Source organism: Bubalus kerabau, chromosome 19, assembly GCF_029407905.1.
Source record: "Bubalus kerabau isolate K-KA32 ecotype Philippines breed swamp buffalo chromosome 19, PCC_UOA_SB_1v2, whole genome shotgun sequence".
Taxonomy (NCBI): Eukaryota; Metazoa; Chordata; class Mammalia; order Artiodactyla; family Bovidae; genus Bubalus; species Bubalus kerabau.
Genome location: NC_073642.1, coordinates 45,087,187 through 45,103,887, shown reverse-complemented (window position 1 = coordinate 45,103,887; position 16,701 = coordinate 45,087,187). Strand labels below are relative to the sequence as shown.

The 16,701-nt window shown below is 44.6% G+C and overlaps 1 protein-coding gene across 2 annotated transcripts in view; it reads left to right on the top strand.

Annotated features, from left to right (window-relative positions):
* The window catches only part of SPTSSA (serine palmitoyltransferase small subunit A), a 459,057-nt gene that overhangs the window by 290,964 nt on the left and 151,392 nt on the right, over window positions 1–16,701 (top strand). Inside the window, exon 1 of one of the 2 annotated variants that reach the window (XR_008705309.1) lies at window positions 10,657–10,688. The gene's annotated coding sequence lies outside the window, so the exon portion shown is untranslated. Of the gene's footprint in view, window positions 10,689–16,701 lie in introns of those variants that run through there. The other variant, XR_008705304.1, reaches the window with a different exon arrangement.

Below are 16,701 nucleotides of genomic sequence, written 5' to 3'. Positions count from 1 at the left end.
GTAAAATCTGTTCATTACATCACTGGCATCTGTACTTTAGTTTTCTTCTTAAAAAAATTTAAGATTATAATGTAATAAACTATTCAAATTAATGTTGTATAAACAAAGTAGGTAATGGTGCTAAAAGTAAACCAACTATTGATGGATTTGCAGTGGCACCATGCGCTAGCTTGTCATGTTTTCCGTTAGCTATCTCCTGTATCCTATACGGCCCCTCCCCTCTTCTGTCTCCCTAATGTAACCACCACTTTGTTCTCGCTGTGAATCTGCTTCTTTTTGTTATATTCACTAATTTTTGTATTTTTTAGATTCCACATATAAGTGATATTATGCAGTATTTGTCTTTCTCTGATTTATTTCACTTAAAATAATGCACTCCAAGTCTACTAATGTTCCCGTAAATGATAAAATTTCATGCTTTTTTCTGGCTGAGTAGTATTCCACCGTGTGTGTGTGTGTGTGTGTGTGTGTGTGTGTGTGTGTATCTATCTATCTATGTCACTTCTTCTTTATCCTTTCATCTGTCGATGGACACTTAGGTTGCTTCCAAATCTTGGTGACTGTATATATTGCTGCTCTGAACATTGGGGTGCGTGTATCTTTTCAAATTAGTGTTTTTTGCGGTTTGTGGTGTGTGTGTGTTTAACATACACCCAGGAGTGGAATTGTGGGGTCATACTGTAGTTCCTTCTTTAGTTTTTTGAGTTGCCTCCATGCTATTTTCCACAGTAGTTGCACCAATTTACATTCCCAGTAACAGTGCATGAGGGTTACCTTTTTTCTGTCTTTGCCAGCTCTTCTTATTTGTGTTCTTTTTGATGATAGACATTCAAGAATTGGGAACATTTTATACTTTAAGCATTATCAGAGAGTAATTTTCTGGAAAATGGCAGTATAAGAAATCTGACACCATGATGCTTAAAGGTTTTCTGCATCCATTAAAAGCTTATCTTTTTAAAAAAATATTTATTTTTTAATTGAAGGATAATTGCTTTACAGAATTTTGTTGTTTTCTGTCAAACATCAACATGAAGCAGCCATAGGTGTACATATTTCCCCTCCCTCTCGAACCTCCCTCCCATCTCCCTTCCCCAAAGCTTATCTTTGCCACCATTGTCTTGGTTATCACCAAGAGATACTTATTAAGGACCCACTTGTAAAATAAGCTAATCAGCTCTGATGGCTTTCCTCTAAATATGGTAGCCCATTTAGTGGGTAAAAATAAAAATGTCAAGAATAACAGTATAATTTACACTGAAGCTCACTCTCAACAGTTAACTTCCCAGGTATAATATTTCAGAGAAATCAAGTAGAGATAAGCTTTACCACACATTAAAACCACTCCAATTCCTCTTTATCCAGCTAAGACATTCTCTGACCATTGAATTCAGACTAAAATTCATACCGTCCTCTCTGCAAATTAGCAAGTCACATGAAAACATATTGATGATGTTTTGACTGGTGTTAAACAGAAGAATGCCAAAGGAATTTGAGAAGTAAAATATGGGATGAGATCATCTCTTGGGTTTTTCAGGAGATGTCTATAAGACTCTATCATTTTACTTTGTATCTTAGAAAGTTGATAAATGGGATAAAATTAAGATATGATAGCAAAATTACACTAATGATAACAAAAAGACATTTTTCATTTGGATATTTGGACCTTTTATAGTTCAAAGCAAGAGTTATTAATCTGTCCATTTCCAATTTTGAAAGAATAAATATTGTATACCTGTTAACCAAAGATAAGACACTAATTCAGTTGACTATTCATCTTTCATTTAGTTACATAGTCACATTTATTGGACATAAAAATGTGCTAAGCACCTTGGGAAATTAGGAAAGGAAGATGGAGGTCTTGTCCTGGAATATAAATGAATAGAGTTGTCTCTGGGCTTGTGTTGTAGACTTTGGCCCATCTTAGTCTCTTGGATTGTAAGTTACTTGGGAAGCTTTTCTTCTATATCCACCAGCACTTACCCTGTGCTCTTTGGAATGCCTTTTACCCCAGGAAGTCGAGCTATCCATTCTTTTTTCATTGTAGGGTAGCAGCAGATATGTTTCTCCCCATTTTGCTGATAGCAAAAGTGAAGTTAATTAAAATGTAAAGGTCACTGCAGATAAATTCATCTGACTCTGAAATTTTAAGATTTTGCTGCAGGAAGGAAAAGGTTTATAAAATGTCAGGTGCAAGGTGTGTTCCGTATTAGGTTCTCTCCTGTCATGAACAATGCTTCCTGAGAGAGTGTTGCAAATGTTCTGAATGGTGTTTCACTGCAGTTAGGGAAGAGAAATGTTAAAGAAATTGGTGAGCCCACACATCTCTCCTGTGACAAAAGAGAGCTCCCAGACTTATTGAACTGTGTTTTAAAAAGTCGTGCATGGACTATCTTGAACGTCAAAGTCACTCAGTTGTGTCCAACTCTGCAACCCCATGGACATCCATGGAATTTTCTATGCCTGAATATTGGAGTGGGTAGCCTTTCCCTTCTTCAGGGAATCTTCCAAACCCAGGGATCGAACCCAGGTCTCTCACATTACACGGATTCTTTACCAGCTGAGCCACAAGGGAAGCCAAACAATACTGGAGTGGGTAGCTTATCCCTTCTCCAGTGGAACTTCTGGGCCCAGGAATCGAACCTTTCCCTTCTCTAGGGGATCTTCCCAACCCAGGGATTGAACCCAGATCTCCCGCATTGCAGGTGGATTCTTTACCACCTGATACACAAGGGAAGCCTGGACTATCTTGAAGCCTGTAGTAAAAGAAAAAAATCAGTTTCTTCAGACAATAGACATATATGGTGGAGTTCTTGAAAGGGATGTGGTAATTTTATAACTGAGAAAACAAACGTAAACATTTAAGGAATGATAAACTCTCCCAGTGGCGTTCTCTTCCCCTTCTCAACATGGCACACAATTGCCTGCAGGCTTTTTAAGTCAAAGAAGCCACCTGCATCTCTTATCCAATGCATCTTTACGATTTTCAGTGCATGTGCGCGTGTGTGTTCAGTCGTGTCTGACTCTTTGTGACCCCATGGAATGCAGCCTGCCAGGCTCCTCTGTCCACGGGATTTCCCAGGCAAGAATACTGGATTGGGTTGCCATTTCCTCCTCCAAGGGATCTTCCTGACCCAGGGATTGAATCCATGTCTCCTGCATCTCCTGCATTGGCAGGCAATTTTTTAAATCACTGAGCCACCTGGAAAGCCCAAGATTTTCAATACTTCTGCTAACTTATGTCTGTGTGATTCAGATCTTTATTGGAAAATTGTGCAATATCAGGATCAATATCCAGGGACTCTGGAATGCTCGTATACACTCAGACCCCCCGCCAGTGCGTGAATGCGCAATTTGAAGGGAACACACATCCCTCTGTCAATTAGGTTTTTAGGTTCATGAAAACAATGAAATCAGTCAGGTATTGAGCAAGGGGGAATATGAGACAATAAAATCTCTCATAATGAATTTAGCGCAGTTCACCTGGAAAGCAAAAGGGTAGAGGCCAAGAGAAAGAGAGGATGGTTGTAAAGCTCAGATGGCTCCAAGAAGTGATAAATGGACTTATTGACTACTTTTCAGAATAGCTACCCAGAACAGTTCTTTCCAAATGAACCATAACCAAGTTCTTCAAAAATAATTGGCAGGAGTATTTGGATGTAAAAAAAAAAGCCTCTCACATATATATTTACATTTATTTTTCAGGACATCTTTTTTGTCTCTTATTTCTGTCTTGTTCTCTGAGAAAGGCTGCATTTATCTCCAACTGGAAGAGAGGATAAGGGAGAGCTTGGGAGATTTTTTTTTTTTTTATCCTTACATTTGAAACTGCTCTGCCTTTGACACACTTATAGGATGGAAGAAAAGTCCTTTGTATAGACTCAGACTAGACACCGCCTCACCTGTCTCTCACAGGCTCCCTCTTACCCTCAGCCAGTTGCCTCCCACCGCCCTACTGCACTTGCTCTGGTAGTGGGTCCTAAAGCATTGCTGTGGCCTGAGCCCCATAGTAGAGTTTGTTGAGTGGCTGTAAAAGGGTAGAGGGGTAATGCTGGAAGGGCCCCAGGGAAAGCTGAGATTCCTATTAGAGGTCTGTGAAGAGCCCTCACTCTTGCTTTCTGATGTTTCCAGTTTCTCTTTGCAGCAAAAAAGCAGCTTTGAGTTCAGAGGGTCTTGAAGTATATTTACTTCTAGGAGTTACATTAGTATAGGTTACCAGACTGGAGGCTCAAAGTCACCATTTTAGCACTGTGAATGGATATAGTTAGTATGTGACCACCTTGCTGTTAGGCACATCCAGACAGAAGTTAGGGAGGTGCTCTCAGGGGGCACGGCAATGGTGGTAACAGTATAGATTGGGCTGGTACGCATTCTCTCTAGCCCAAAAGGTTGAGCAGAGGCTGATAATATGTCCTGTCCTTTACAGAAGGGAATACTTACTAAGACTAGAGGTGGACCAGAGAACTACAAACAATATTCAGGGAATTGCAGAGCTACAGATAGGTCATGTTCTCTATTCTATGTATGAAGGCAGCACATCAGGTTTTGATGTAGCTGCTTGGTGCTTTGTGTAAGTACATCTCCATCTTGACAAGTGCTGTTTGGGGGCTGGTGGAACTTGATTAAATTTCAGCAGTAGGTATCAGAGGTCTTGCCCCAATGGTGTGATTGAACCAACTTACACATGCTTGGCCACAGTCAACTTTGTGTGTGTCTTTACAACTCTGTGTTAAGTCATAAGTTGGTAGCATGAAACAGGCCACAGAAGGAGTATTGGCACCATGGAAATTGGCAAAGTCTACGAATCAGAGCCAGTTGCCCAACGTGTCTAGGAGCACCCCTGTCTTGAGCCCTTTCACTTGGAATGAATGGACTAATGGGGACTGAGGAATTCTCTTTAGCCTGAGTAGAACTGCCTTTTGTCTACAATTAGCACCACTAACCTCTGCTTCTAATGCTTCTCCTGTTCTGTGGGCCTCTGGTTAAAGCGCTCTCTCCTCTTGATTTCTCTATTACTTTCTTTCTGCAACACTCTCTGGACACTTGCACCCTTTATCCTATTTGGGTTTGTTGTTGCTGTTTTACTGTATTCCCTGTTTCTCCACCCAGAATGTGAGATTGGGCAGAGAGGGCAGCTCTAAGTGCTGTGCAGGGGCACCAGCAATGGTAGTAACAATGACAGAAAGGAATGGTTCAGTACGGTGCTTATGCAGAGAGGAAAGTGACCTGAAAGGCATATTAAAATAATTTAAAGCCTGGAAGTAACACCCATTCAATATACATGACCTGAGGGGAGGATTTTGTGTGTCTCGTTCTGGAGATGTTCCATCATTCTGAGGCTCAGTTAATGATTTTTGTTTTTAAGTCATCACTGTTGGTTTTCTATCAAAACTGCTCAAGGAGTAGCCTTCTCTATGGATAGGAGAGAAGACTGTGCAAGAAGTAAAGGGGAGCAAGAAGCTGTCACTAGGCACTTCTGCACATGCCAGGAGGGCCTTCAAAAGAGCTCTGGAACACAAAGGAAGAGGGAGGAGTAGAAATTCGAACAGCTCGTGCTGCGGCTCTATTAGCGGGAAGCTTTCCCCTTGGCTTCTAAATGCCCCTCCCCTCTCTGCAGGCCACATCAGGGACCTTTTCTCCCTGGTACCCAGAGTCCTAAGGGCTTCTAACTCCCTATCTTCTGTTTCCAGAACTTACGGTCTCTTTTTCCAGGAGGCCTTCTACTGAAGAGATCCCAGGTAAGGGTGACCCATCAGACAGGATCATCCATCTAGTTTACAGAAGCAATTTCAGAGTGGGCCCTGGGCCCTTGGACCCTGATGGAGGAAATCCAGGCAAGTATGAGATGGGTAGCATCCCTTTAGAGTTAAACTAAGAGAGTGTGCCAGTGTCTGGCTTTTCTGGGGTATGCGGGCCACTGGGGAGGTAAGTTTTCTTGAAGGCAGATGTGAGAGTAGGTGTAGCTGGTCACGGGAGTAGAGATGTTTGGGAGAGGGGAGGAGAATACAGACTCAGTAGCCACTTTGAGATGCTGGTCTTCGCTCACTAGAGCTGAAAGACTTTCCTGCTTTTGTTCGGCTCCCTGGTCATACTGGCTGGATTAACCAAGGATCCACTAATTCTATCGACATATCAAAGATTCTTTGAAGACAGGAAGGTGAGTGAGGGCAAGAATTAGAATAAAAAGTTGAAGGACAAAAGGAGCAGGTTTATTTTAAATACATTTTTCTTTTGTCTACCTGGAACATATATCATCCTGCACATGTGGTATTGGGATTTTTGTTTTGTCTCCTGTACAATGTAAATGCCTTTCTATGTCACCATTTCAAATGTGTCGGTAAATTACATCGCTTACTAATGCTCTTCTGCAAGTGGAGTTTTGCTTTGAAAATACTCAGAGGATGAGAGAATAGCTGACATGTGGGTTATAAACAAAGATATTTTCATTTTTTATTAATGTAAAGTCAGCTTTCCCCACCTCCACTAAGCAGACACTGAACAAACAGTAAAAAGCACATTGGTGGAAGGGATGCTAAACTATTAGCCTATTCAGGAGACCACATGTTTTGACTTGACCTTGTAAGTAAATGAAGGAATGAATGAATGAATAGTGCCTTGGAATAAATATCACTAAGTGTCAGCTATTCTAGCACCAAACCTAGAGAAGAAAAATCTCTGGGCTTTGAATTAACGAGTTAAAATTGTATGTGTGGCGGGGAGGGGTTAATAGACCTGTCAAAATAGTGGCTTCTTTTTTTAATTATTTTGAAAGTATTTATTTATTGGCTGTGTTGGTTTTAGTTGCAGCATGCAGGATCTTTTGGTACAGCGTGTGGGCTTCTCTCTAGTTGGATGCAGGGGCTCAGTAGTTGCGGCACGCAGGCTTAGTTGTTCCGCAGCATGTGGGATCTTAGTTCCCCAATCAGGGATCAAACCCACGGCCCCTGCATTGGAAGATGAATTCTTAACCACTGGACCACCAGAGAAGTCCTGTGGTTCCTCATTTTAAAAATCTTGGAAACTCTGCTTATTTTTTTACTTAATATTTTACATCTACCTGGGTTCATATTGCTGACATATTTTTAAGTGCCATGAAATTAAGATTTGGAGGAACCTGCTGCTGCTGCTAAGTCACTTCAGTCATGTCTGACTCTGTGTGACCCCACAGACGGCAGCCCACCAGGCTCCCCCTTCCCTGGGGTTCTCCAGGCAAGAATACTGGAGTGGGTTGCCATTTCCTTCTCCAATGCATGAAAGTGAAAAGTGAAAGTGAAGTCGCTCAGTCATGCCCGACCCTAAGTCTCCACAAACACAGGTTCCCTATTCATATTTTCCTTTTTGTTTTTGGGTAAAAACAAGTGCTATCTTAGGGGATCACAGCCCTGCTGCTGCTGCTGCTGCTAAGTCACTTCAGTCGTGTCCAACTCTGTGCAACCCCATAGACGGCAGCCCACCAGGCTCCCCCATCCCTGGGATTCTCCAGGCAAGAACAGTGGAGTGGGTTGCCATTTCCTTCTCCAATGCATGAAAGTGAAAAGTGAAAGTGAAGTCGCTCAGTCGTGTCCGACTCTTCGCGACCCCATGGACTGCAGCCTACCAGGCTCCTCCGTCCATGGGGTTTTCCAGGCAAGAATACTGGAGTGGGGTGCCATTGCCTTCTCCGGATCACAGCCCTAGGAAAACGATTAAGGCTTATTGTCTCTTTATCTGTTAAAGCATGTCCAGAAGCCTAGGGTAGGATCAACACAAGAGTTTTTGACATCAGGGCTTCTAATCCTGTTCATACATGCTAGTCATAATTGGACAGCAAACAATGTTCCTTTTCTTCCTTATGACCCTCTGTCTTGTTGTGGAAATCTGCAAAATTGTGATAATTGCTATGATTGTACACTTGAAATTTCTGAACTCAGCAGTGATGAGGAAAAGGTGGCGAGCTCTTTGTGGTTTTTATGAAATCAAGTAAAACCTGGGAGAGATGGTGGCTGTCTTTAGCAATTGAAACCAGGTACCATACAGTTAAATTTTTGAAAAAACACATTTACTAGTGAACTTCTGTCATAGTGACACATTTCAAGTAACTATTTCATCTGCATTTGTTGGAAGGGGGGCACATCAGTGCGCTTTATCACATGCAGTATTCTAACCAGGAAGCCCACTTATGAGAAGAGGGTGCAGGCAAGACACTCACTGTGGTTTGAATGGCTGCCTCTCCCTGCCCTAATTCTAAAGCTCTGTCCAGGGTCAGCTATGACATTTGTGGGGCTCATTGCAAAATGAAAATACAGGATCCCTTGTTAAAAATTTTATTAAGAATTTCAAGGCAGTGACAGCAAAGCAGAAAATCCAGCGTGGTTTTCTTCTGAGCAAGGGGCACATGTGAATCACAGGTCATACAAGGGGCTGGATCTTGCTCTGATCTTCCTAAATAAGAAGATGAGATTAAGGAACTTCCCTGGTGGTACAGTGGATAAGAGTCTAGGCTGCCACTGAAGTGGATATAGGTTTCGTCCCTGGTCCGGGAAGATTCCACATGCCACAGAGCAACGAAGCCCGCATGCCACAACTATTGAAGACTGTGGGACTAGAGCCCATACTGTGCAGCAAGAGAAGGCACCACAGTGAGAAATTTATGTACCTCAAAAAAGAGTAGCTGCCACTCGCTAGAAAAAGTCCACATGCAGCAGCAAAGACTTAGTGCAACCAAAAATAAGTAAATAATTAAATTATATATATATAAAAGAAGATAGGATAAGAAGGCAGTACTGAAAACCTCCCGAATATAATTTACAGTGTGTGCCAACAGGGAAGAGCACGGTAAAGAGGTGGTGTTTCACTGAGGGCCTAGGGACCCATCCTTCCTGCCCTTGGAAACAGAGGAAGCTGGAGGGAGTGACTTGGGTGGCTTGAAGACCCCTTTAGAGTCTATAACTTTGAAGTCCTTATCCTGAGGGGACTCTAATTTGAAGATGCTATACTTTTCTTCGTTGTTGGTTGGTTGGTTTAGTCGCTAAGTTGTGTCCCACTCTTTGCAACTGCATGGACTATAACCTGCTAGGCTCTGTCCATGGAATTTCTCAGGCAGGAATACTGGAGTGGGTTGCTGTTTCCTTCTCCAGGAGATCTTCCTTATCTAGGGATCATACCAGCATCTCCTGCATTGGTAGGTGGATTCTTTATCACTGAGCCACCAGGGAAGCCCTTTTCTTCATTACTCTTCATAAATTGAGAATTGCAGCTTTATCAGTTAATAACAAGAATGACCTGGGGCTGGTGATAATAGAGATACACTTACCTCACAGAGTGGTTGTGAGAGTCAAATTCCATGAGAGATGTGATATGCTCTGGAGAGTTCTGGGCACATGGTCAACTTTCAATAATGGTGACGATGATCATGGTGATTTGGGTGAGCCTTGCTTTTGGAAAAGTGTGTGTGAGAGAAAAAGCCTCCTCTGCGTACTCTCCACTCAGGCCCTTGGCTGAAGGTTTGTGCTATCCCAGCAGGCCTTCTCTGAATCCTTTTTTCGCAGCTTCCTTCAGCTTAACTTCTTTCAAATGTAGACTCTTTTGAATATGATGAAAGTCCACGCGCTAACAAAGACGCTGCTGGCAGCAAGGTCACCCAACGAAAGGCAGTCTGGGCGCACAGAACAACACACATTTATTCAGATGCTCCAGAGGCCAGCCCACTGTGCTGAGCCCTTGAGGATGCTGCCTCTTGCTGCCTGTTTCCAAGCCAGGCAGAGGGAGGCTCTTTCCCTCTGGACTCAGCTTGGAGAGTCATCAAGGCCCACTTGTCAGTGTTGTTAGTGACGTCAGACGCTTTCACAGATCCTGTTCTGGTCCCAGAAGTGGCGTGGCACTAGCTCACCCATTTAGGAGTGTCAGGTCCTTGTCTGTGCCGCTCCATCATTTTCCTCACAGGATGGGGGCGGGCATGGGCTGGCTGGCTTGAGTCAAGGTCACTGCAGCATTTTAGGGCGGTGGGCCCACTCTATCCAAAACGTTTCCCATATCCACACTTGCTCCCTCAGGATTAACAGAATCTCTCAGATCTGGCATTGGAAAAGATCCTGTTGCTGGGAAAGATTGAGGGCAGAAGGAGAAGGGGGTGGCAGAGGACAAGATGGTTGGATGGCATCACTGACTTAATGGACTTGAGTTTGAACAAGCTCCGGGAGATGGTGAAGGACAGGGAAACCTGGCATGCTGCAGTCCACGGGGTTACAAAGAGTCAGACGGCTTAGCGGCTGAACAACAAAAACAACTTAGATCTGGCAGGCCTCCCACTCCAGCATCCAGCTGCACCTGAGATCCTAACTCAGCTCACACCCTGGTGTTCTTTGTGGGATCTGACTTCTCTGCTTCCAAAGTGTTCAGGATGCCGTCCTTCACTCTGGGGAAGTGTGTTTTATTTCAGCAAATGGAGTGTGTTTTTCATAATCGGCACCTTTGCTTTAGTCTTGAGGCAGATGGCTCAGTATTGCCTTAGCTGGAGGGTCTTTGGCTGTAGCAGATGTGTCAGAACAGAAGCGGAAGTGATATTTGTCAAATACCTTCTGGGTTCCCAGCAGTGTCCTAGGGTGGTTGTTATTTTATTTATTCTTAGAAGGTGGAAATGATTATCTCATTTTTTTTTTGGTTGATGAAGAAACCAAGGCTGTTTCAGGATGGTGCCCACAAGCACATACCTGGTAAGTGGCAGCACCAGCATTTAAATCCAACTTTGACTCATGTTTCTCTCAGTGATTGTTTGTTGCCTCACCAGACTAGCATCCTCAGATGGGAACGTTCATCCTAGCACGTAGGCCTCAGCTGTGAGGCACACACACATTCTGCACACACCAGCAGGGAGGAGCAGGGAAGGGCAGGATTTGGTGGAGTATCTGCTGTAGTTACACGGGCAGTATCTGGGGAACACAGAATCCCAGCGGGCTGCCCACTGCAGCTGGCTCTCCTTAGAAGACAGGATGAACATGGGCCCAGAGAACCTTGGGTACTGCCTAAATGTATACTTTTACCCATAATTAGCTATAAGGAGAGGAGCAACTAAAACTAAATATCAGGGTAGTAATGCCCAGACTCGTGGTAGAAAGACTTCCATTTGCGCATGAACTAAGGGAAGGTTAAAGCCCAGTTCTTTAAAGACTTGGACTTGTGCATATATCCAGAGAAAACTCTGATTCGAAGACACATTCACCCCAATGTTCATGGCAGCATTATTAACAATAGCCAAGACTTAGAAATACCCTAAATGTCCATTGACAGACAAATGGATGTAGATGTGGTGTATATGTGTGTGTGTGTGTATACACACACACACACACACACACAATGGAATATTGCTCAGCCATGGAAAAGAATGAAATAATGCCATTTATAGCAACATAGATGAACCTAGACATTGTCATATTATTAAGTGAGGTAAATATCATATGATATCACATTTATATAATCTAAAATTTGATACAAATGGACTTACTTACAAAACAGAAATAGAGTCATAGGTGTAGGCAACAAACTTATGATTACCTGGGGGGAAAGAGGGAGGGGGGGATAAGCTGAGAGATTGGGAGTGACATATACATATTACTATATATAAGATAGATAAGGATCTACTGTATAGCATCAAAAATTCGATTCAATATTTTATGATAACCTATATGGGAAAAGACTCCAGTATTCTTTCCTGGGACATTCCATGACAGAGGAGCCTGGCAGGCTACAGTCTATGGGTCACAAAGAGTTGGATATGACTTAGTGACTAAACAGCAACAGCAATATGGGAAAAGAATCTGAAAAAGAACATATATGTATATATAACTGAATCTCTTTGCTATATACCTGAAACTAACATAACATTATAAGTCAGTTATACTTCAATTTAAAAAAAAATTTAAAAAAGACCTGGGCAATATGCCACTGGCATCTCTGGCAGCATTCCTCTGAGGCATCTCGGTTAACAGGGTAGAGGCTGCTTGGATGAGAGACCTTGGGCAGCTTAACATGGCAACAGGTAGACATCATGAAGAAGACCTTGACAAGGTGCAACTTCACTGTGCTTCAAAAGAAGCCTCTTACCAAGACCGACTCCATATGCCTGCCACTGACGGGAGTGGTGCCCAGGGTTCCTGGTATCTCAAAGGGTGGGTGTGTTGGACTAGGGACCTGACAGGGCTGCTGTAGGTGGAGGTCTTAAGCACTTAGCAGCTCAGGGCTACAAGCAGCAGGGCTAGCACTTTTGTTTTAGCTGTTTCACCTTATCCCCTGGGCAGTGCTGAGTTTGGTAGAGGGCAAGAGCATCGGTGGAACTTAAGGCTGACAGATACCTATCTCTGACCTCACTGATTATCACTATCTCCCTTGTCTACACCCTCATATTACAAGGAAACTGGTATTGCAATGTGTTATCTTAGATTTATTTGTGGAATTCTTTGAGTCATGTGTCTTCTCGTCCATCTGTTTTTGTTCATCATTGTTCCCAGTACTGCCACATATAGCAAGTGTTCAAAAAATATTTCGTCAATGAATTAATTATTGAAAAGACATTCTAGAAGTAATAGAAGATGAGAAAGTGCTTTAGGAATAGTTTAGTGCTGCCTTTCTCGGCTCTGCTGATTAAGTACATGACAGATACCGTAACTATCAGAGTTCCAGATAAGAATCCAGAAAATGCTATCTTTTACAGTGTCATAGAAATAGAACCTTTGTTCCTTCTCAATTGCTGGAAATATACTTGTCTTTGAATGAAACGAGGCATTGGAGCAATAAATATGCCCTTTTGCCCTGGCTCTGAATTTATCAGTTATAGTTCCCACATTGAAAGCATGAGAGTCCTCATGAAAAAGTCAAAGAAAGGAAAATAGATCTTCAAGCTCTGCATGGAGACCCTAGGTCAAGGTAAACGTCTAGGGGAGGCTGAAAGCAGGAAGGTTTGGAGGTTGCCAGTGTGATCTAAGGGGATCTGAAAGCCTAGCTTGACCAGAAGGAGTCCTTTATTGGCTTAACTGGAGGGTCACAAATATCTGTCTTTAGTTATTTCTCTTTGGGTTCAGATTTGACTATAGAGTTCTATAAAAGTGCTAACATTTTTCTGGGTGAGGTGGATAGGAAGCCAGGAGCACCCTGGAAGCAGGAAGGCAGTAATTATTTTGATAAGTCTGTGCAGTTAATGACTGAGCAGAGTTCTCCCAGGGCCAGAAGGAAAACATTGGGTAAAGCAGGAAGCGAACGGAGTGTGGGGAGTTTGGGGGCTAGTGGGAGTTTGCAGGAAAGGTCTTAAGGAGGTGGTTTCAGGGGATATTCCTGTGGGGGGCAAGTAGGAACTTTGCAGAGGAATGTTGCCAGGATCCCATCAAATACCTGGGTACACTGCAACTGGATGTTTTGAGGAGGAGTTTAATAAAGAGACTGTTAGAAATGTGTGATCAGAGTTTAGGGAAATCAAACCAGGGAAACTGTAGAACCCTGGGATGAACACTAATGGGGAGCTAGCTGCTCCACACCCTCATGGAGAAAGGGAGGCTGCTGCAGATCTTGGAGTGGGTAGCCATAGGAGGGGCACTTACAAAATGTGGTGGGTTAAAGACAGATGGAATTCTCTGATACTCCTTTCATCAAGAGTGGGGGTCTGTGGTCTTTCACCTTGAATCAGAGGGACCTCTGCAACTGCTTTGACCAATAGAACCTGGCAGAAGTTTGTATAGCTGTTTCCAGGCCCAGGTCTTAAAGACTAGAAGCTTCCATTTCCTTTCCCTTGGACACTTGCTCTTGGAACACAGACACTTGCTGGGAGCAAGTTTAACAACCCCAAGTGGAGGCCCACCTGGGAAACTGTTACCTCTGCTAACAGCCCTGACTAAGCTCACCCAAACCATAATCAGCACTGACTTGTTAGCCATCTTGGAAGTGGATTCTCCAACCCTAGGCATGCTGCTCTGGCTTATGCCATGTGGGACAGAGATGAGTTGCCCACAGAGCTAAGCTATTAAGTGTCGGGGGGTAGTTATAACTATCAGTGGTTACTGGGCTATATGAGTTGTGGCCTCAGTAGAGGGACACAGATAATCCACGGTAGCCTGGCAGGAAGGGAGCCAGGGGGAGAACCCCGCTGACTTCTCTCATCTCCTGCCTACTTATTTACTGCCAGTGACCACTGGGTGGACTCAACAAAAGCCAGAAGAACAGGAACCCGTTGACGGCCCCCTGCAGGTCAGTTCCCTGGGGCACACAGAGCAGTTGGAGAAGTGTGAAGTGAGATCTGGAGGGACAGATGGGAAACAGCCAGCACAGGCACCAGGCAATTTAACGTTGGTGTCATGGTGTTGATCCCATTCGATACAACTCAACCTGCCAGAATACAAATCTTAAAAGACAAAGACCAGATCTGTTTTGGAAGGTGGCCAGGTATGTGATCAGTAAGTGAGGAAGGAGGAAAATCTGTCTGAGACATTTCTTAATCAAATAGCTAAGTGTTTGATTTAATCAGTGTTAATGCAAATGGAAAGTACAGTAACACCCTATGGATGTTGCCTCCTCAGAGCAGCTCTGGGATTGAGCCCCCCTCCCCAATTTCCTGAGTGGCTGTCTAAGCAGAGCCCTGGGGAGCCTGATGCTCAGTGAAGGAACTGGCTCTGTCTTTATGTCCCATAAACTAAACATCCGTGCTTCCAGGGTAATCGGAATAATCTGGCCAAGGGAGAGAGGGACACCAGCCTAGGTCTGAAGCCCTAGATAGACAGACCCAGGCTACCTGGGCAGAGTCAAGACTCATGTTACTCTTCTAGTCAGAAGTGGCAGTGAACCCCAAGCTCCTGGAAGAGATCCCTGGAGCAGTGCCCAGAGCCAGGGCCCTCTCCACATCAGCTCTAGGGGACAGGAGGGCCACTCCCTGGGCTCTGCGGCGGGCCACAAAGCCAGAGGGTTGCTCACCAACGTCTAGCAGAAATTTTGCAACACCTAACGAGTGGGAGGTTCGCAACACTGCCCTGGGAGACAGGTGGTAGAGTGTGACAATTAGAGCTGGGATTCGGGAGTCTAGTTGCCTGGATTCGAATTCAGGTTCTGCCTCTTGCTAGCTGTGTAACCTTATTTAACTCCTCTATGACTCTACAAGGGCTTCCCTGTAGATCAGTTGGTAGCAGTGCAGGACACCCGGGTTCGATCCCTGGGTTGGAAAGATCCTCTGGAGAAGGAAATGGCAACCCACTCCAGTATCCTTGCCTGGAAAATCTCATGGACAGAGGAGCCTGGTGGGCTACAGTCCATGGGGTTGCAAAGAGTCGGGCACGACTGAGCGACTAACACTTTACTTACTTATGACTCTGTTTCCTCAACAGTAAAATGGGACTGCTATCATATACTATGGAGAAGGCAATGGCAGCCCACTCCAGTACTCTTGCCTGGAAAATCCCATGGATGGAGGAGCCTGGTAGGCTGCAGTCCATGGTGTCGCTAAGAGTTGGACACGACTTCACTTTCACTTCCACTTTTCACTTTCATGCATTGGGGAAGGAAATGGCAACCCACTCCAGTGTTCTTGCCTGGAGAATCCCAGGGACGGGGGAGCCTGGTGGGCTGCTGTCTATGGGGTCGCACAGAGTCGGACACGACTGAAGCGACTTAGCAGCAGCAGCAGCACCTCCTTCATTTGATTGTCACCAGGGCTGATGCATGAAGGGTTTGGGGTAGGTGGCGGCTGCACCGCGTCTTTGGCTGCAGTGAGCACGCTGTCCACTCCATTCCGCGGGCTTGACACATAGCAACCTTGCCATAGTCTTTGCATTCTGCTGGAAGCACAGGCTAGAGAGAGAAACCCATGAGCTCAGCTCACATTCAACAGGAGCTCCCAGACTGCCCTGCCTCCAGGCTAATGGCTCTGAACGTAGTTGATCTGTCTATTCCCACAGGTGTGGTCACACTGGTTTTTAAAGTTTTTTTTCTCGCTCTGCTCCAGTTACATCTTAGCTTCTGGGCTGCACACCAAAAATACTGTCTGCTTCAGTGGTGCTCTCAGACCCAGCGGGGCAGAATGGGGCTGCCCCCGTGAGTGTGGGGTGACTGATGGCTCACCAGCCTTCCCTTCTGCCCTGGGGCCTGGTTGTGAACAAAAGCAAATGAAAAATGGTAGCAATAAAGAAGGCTGCTCCCAGTAGACAGCGCCTCTTTGATTCCAGGTAAACGTTAGTGTTTGGGCCAAATGAAGCCTATGGAGGGAACCTGGAATCTGAGTACTGGGTTCTCTTGCCAGCTTCTGGAACCCACTTGTGACATGGCTACTCTCCTGACCCTCAAGTATACCCTTCCTTAAGACCTTGCCCTTTAGACGTCTCATCATGATTTGCTGGTCAAGAGTAGTTTGCTCTGATAGAGTGCAGGGTAGGGGTGACCACAGGGGCTGCAGGTAAGTATTCCCCAGCATCAATGGGCAGGTGAGAAAACTCCAGTCTTGAATCTCCCCCGCCCCCAGCAGGTTGGGTGACATCACATTAGTTCTTCACTCTTTGCAGAATAAAGGCCACCTGAGCGGACTTTGAGGGGGTATCCCGAGACGAATAAAATCCCTGGAGAAAGAGCCAAGGAAAATCAGGTGTGGGTATTTACTGTGCTGACAGAGCAGCCATGCGCTTCAGATTCTCTGATTGTAGGGCTTGGGGCGGCATCCTCAGGTGGAGAGAGTTTTTCTTCCTGCCTCCTCCGCTCTTCCAT